Raw genomic sequence first — 5000 nt, 5'->3', positions numbered from 1 at the left:
CCTCTATTCCTCTCCTAATCCTCTCAATCAAAACCCACCCATAAGCCATATATGGGGATTAGAAAGTGTAATGAGAAACAGACATTTAGGAATGGATACTACGAGGAGATTGTATGAAGGAGTGATTGTGCCGACAGCACTGTATGGAGCAGAAATATGGAACATAAGAGGAAGAGAGGATTTGAATATGTTTGAGATGAAATGCCTGAGAAGTATGATAGGGGTTACTAGCCTAGATAGAGTGAGAAATGAGGAGGTGAAGAGGAGAACAGGGGTGGAAAGGGAGTTGGGAGATAGGGTTGATGAAAAAGTATTGGGATTGTTTAGATACATAGAAAGAATGAATGAAGAAAGATTAGTAAAAGAGGTGTGGAAGGTAGATGTGGAAGGAGTGAACATGAGGGGTCTACCTAGGATAAGATGGATGGATAGGGTAAAAGGGGCATTGGGAAAGAGGGAAATGTCTGTTGAGGAAGGACGGGAAAGGACAGAAGACAGAGGTGAATGGAAAATTATTGTGTATGGATGATGCTGTGATGCATGAGGTGGAGTGGGTGGGGGATGGGGGTGAGAGAGTATGTATAAGAAATAAATTGACGCAGCCAGAAGGGATTTCTCTCCTCTTCTCCTTTTTTGCATGAGGGGACGGAGAGGGGGAGTCGCCGATTTAGTGAAGTGGCCTTGCTGTGGATGTGCTGTGTCTTGCGACACTGGTTCTGACCCAGGGCAGTGGACAAGATGCAGGGATGACTCGTCATTCCGGAGGTGTCAAGATAAGAGGGAGGGAAGAGGGTAGAGGGGAGTGGAGTATGTAGGGGATGGAATGGGTGGGAGTTGTTTCTATGCCTTTGTTTTTTGGCTACCTCCCGTGTAAGGGGGAAAAAGCCTTTGGTATACCTATGTATTTTCATATAAATACATATAAATATACATACATATACATACATATACATACATATACATACATATACATACATATATACTTACATAGACACATACGTGTGTGTGTGTGTGTGTGTGTGTGTGTGTGTGTGTGTGTGTGTGTGTGTGTGTGTGTGTGTGTGTGTGTATGTGTTATATTGTAGGGAGCGCTACCCAGGGAGACTATGTGGTCGAGTGATCGAGGGTGGAAAGGAATGAATGTCTCAATCTGTTCAATCTTTATTGTGTAAGTAATAGGCTATAGTGCTCCGGTATCGTGCGACAGTCCAATAGGCCAATCAGCAATCGCCTTGTGACCTGAAGGGCTTTTATTTTGGTGTGTAGCTAACTATAGTCGCTGAGATCGGCGAGGTGGTTTGTTCCAGTAGCTAATTAGCAAGGCGGTCGTTCGTGGTGTGGACGCCACAATATTCCGCCCTCAACGAGAATGTTCCGTTGCCAACGAGACGGGACAACTCGCCCTGGATAATTATATTATCGTACCGGAGGTGGATCGTCGTCTTGTAGGTACGCTGCCCTGAGGCGGTCGATGGAGACCCAGTCATTGCTACCTTTAATGCGTAACAGGAACGCTTTCTTATTTACATGGACAACTTCGTAGGGACCGGAGTAAGGTGTGTTGATGGGTGGCGTGTGAGCGTCAGTGCGGAGAAAGACATGCTTTGATGCGGGTAGATCTCGGGGACGTACCGATGCTCTGACGACTTGTAAGTTTGTTTACACGGAGCGAATTCTTTACCGATACTTCGTAGGTGGCTAATGTTGTTATTCGCAGGGGCGTCGGGGAAGAGGTTCGCCGAAAACCATCTCGGCAGAGGAAACGTTGTGGCTCTATTTCGGGGTAGTATGAAGGCCGAGGAGGATCCAGGGTAGCTGAGTGCTCCAGGTCGCGTTTTTGCAGCGTGATATCAGAGCCGCTTGGGTTCTGTGGAACCGCTCCACCATGCCGTTAGCCTCCGGGTTGTAGGCTGTGGTGTGGTGGACTGAGGTGCCCAATAGCAGCCCCAGGGATGTCCATAAATGCGACGTGAAGGTGGTGCCGAGGTCGAACGCTCCGGAGAGCAGGGCTGTTGTGCAGGAGATGGAAGTGGCGTCTGACATTGGGATGGCTTCAGGCTATCTAGTAGAGTAGTCTTTGATGGTGACGGAAAATGGGAGCCTACTACATTGCCCCGGGGCCTGTCTCCGTGTGTCGGTGGACTTTAGATTTCTGGCAGGATGTGCTGGATCGGACCCAGTTCCCCGCGTCGCGGAATATACCGTGCCACAGGATTTTTTGTGATATCAGCCGTGCTGTTGCTCGTCGTGAAGGGTGTGACAGGTCGTGGTTGAGGCCGAGGACGTGACAGCAGAGATGCTGGTATCCATGGGTGTGGACGCCCGGTGCTGACGTCGCAGAGGGTGGTTGTGCTGGAATCGCCCAGGAGTATGTCCTTTCACTATAGAGCCTTGGGTGCTGTTCTCACAGCTGGTGCCTCGGGGCCCCGTTGTTGCTCTTTGGCGAGGTAGTCGTAGTCGAGTCCCAGCTGTACTGCGTCTATCGCGACTCTGGAGAGTGCGTCGGCTACTGGGCTTTTCTTTCCAGCCAGGTGTCTAAAGGTGCAGTTAAGCTCAGCGATAGCTGAAAGTTGGCGGCGTTGTCGTGCGGACTAGGCGTCCACCTGTCTGATAAAGACGCGAACTAAGGCCATGTGGTCAATCTGGATGGAGAATGTTGCACCCTCAAGGAAATGGAGGAAATAGCGGACGGCTTGGTGGACGGCGAGAAGTTCTCTGTCGAAGGTAGAGTAGTTCTTTTTGGCCTTGAGGAATTTGGGGCTGAAAAAGCTTAAAGGGCGTGGCTGTTCGTGAATGAGTAGTTCCAGAACGGATCCAATGGCGATGTTGCTGGCATCTGTGGTGACGATGAAAGGGTTGTTTTCTTTGTGTACTTTGATTAATCCATACATATAAGGTAAATTTGGTGAAATGGACATAAATTTCTTAATCAAATTGTCGTCTTTCTTATAGAGATTCCCAATATACTTAAAAATATTTCAATGTAAATGTAGCTTTCAAGAATAATACAACCCTAAAAAATCTTCTCATAAAAAATTCCCCTGATAACTCTACAGGCTGTGTATATAAAATACCTTGTAGTAAATGTGACAAATGTTATGTAGGTCAAACAGGAAAAGAATTAGAGGTTAGAATTAAACAGCATAAAAACAGTATTAAAAAGGGCCAAGAATCTAGTGCCCTTTTTAAAAATGCTCGTGAATTTTACCATCCTATTGACTGGAAAAATGCTTCAAAAATTATACAGTGTAAGAATATAACAGAAAGAAATATCATAGAGTCAGGAATTATCAAATACAATTATGACCAACTTATTAATAATAGTTTAGGATTATATAAATTAGATCCATATATTGTCAATAATATAAATAGTACACATTCTAAAAGTTAATGTGATAATAATGATCTGTTTCCACGACCTCGCCGAGGGACCCAACCTGAGCTTTCAGGCTTCGGAGAGGATGGAAAATGTCTCACTTGTTCTATTTATACTCTGTATCTCCACTTTTTTGTACTCACTTTTCTGTACTCCTTGATAATGTGAATATATCACGAAAGCGCTCGGACTCCGTGTGTTTTTCCTCTTCCTAGTGGACTCTGCATATTTGTGATTCACGTGTGACTTGTGAAATTTGTGCATATATATATATATATATATATATATATATATATATATATATATATATATTAAAGAGCAAGATACAGGCAGCAGAGATGAGAATGTTGCGATTGATAAAGGGAGTAACAAGAAGAGATCGCTTAAGAAATGAGGATATCGGAGATGAACTGGACATCGAATCAATATTAGAATTTGTAGAAAGAAGTAAACTGAGATGGTATGGACACATCATGAGGATGAGTCAAGAAAGATACCCTGCTAAATATTATCGATGGAATCCAAGAAGGAAGAGGCCGGTAGGAAGACCCAGAAAGAGATGGAGAGATGGAGTGAGGGAAGCAATTGAAGCGAGAGGATCAACAATAATGTGGAAGAAGAGGAACTTTATGAGGATTGTACCTGGTGGAGAAGTTTCGTGAGGCAACACAACTGACAGGACACTGGCCCTACCTGGTGTATGGTGAGAAGGTGAGAAGGATATTATATATATATATATATATATATATATACATATATATAAATATGTATATATATATATACATATATATATAAATATGTATATATACATATATATATATATATATATATATGTATATGTATATATATATACATATATTAGTCAGCCTTAAATTGAGTTATCCGGTCTGTAGCCACGAAATTTACTGTAGGATTAGATGTTGGGTAATGAAAATCAGAAGATTCATGAAGGAATATTAAACGTGAAAATTAAATAAGAGAAATATATTGATATATGTATACACAAGGACAGAAAAGAGAATGGGATATCTTGGTCGAATAGACCAAAAACATGGATGATAATAAGACCCGAATTGAGAGAACGGGGTTAACATGGCTCGGTAAATTCAAGAGAGTTTTCTCATGGGTCTAACCTAACCAGAGTTAGACCTTGTCACGAGAGTGAGTTTTGTTGAATGACTTCGGATGAAGGGAATGAGTGAGCTCATATGCACGTTAACCGGAAATGGTCTACATGACACAAGGCACTTAGGACCGCGCCGATCTGGAAGCCGGCTCTGACGTGATCTAGTGAATCTGCCTAACCATCAGTCGAATAAGGTAGGGAGCCAACTTGAAGTGGTATACATGACAAAAAACATGTCGATCGAGGGAAGCACGTCTCTAACGTCACCTAGTCAATCTGCCGTTCCATCGGGTGAATACGTTTGCGTGCATAGGAATACAGAAGTACTTTTATTTACATAATATGTGAAGCAGAGTACGTAAGGTAACGCAGGATCGCATATTGCGTGCGTGTGTGCGTGCGCGCTCGCATGTGAGTATGTGTATGCGCTTGTGCGTTTGCGTGTGTGTTCGTGGGTGCGTGCGTGCGTTTGTGTGTGTGTGTGTGCGCGTGTATGTG

The sequence above is a fragment of the Oratosquilla oratoria genome, chromosome 14 (genome assembly GCF_046742065.1).
Source record: "Oratosquilla oratoria isolate Oo_2021 chromosome 14, ASM4674206v1, whole genome shotgun sequence".
Taxonomy (NCBI): domain Eukaryota; kingdom Metazoa; phylum Arthropoda; class Malacostraca; order Stomatopoda; family Squillidae; genus Oratosquilla; species Oratosquilla oratoria.
Note: the sequence above shows the minus strand (reverse complement) of the source record.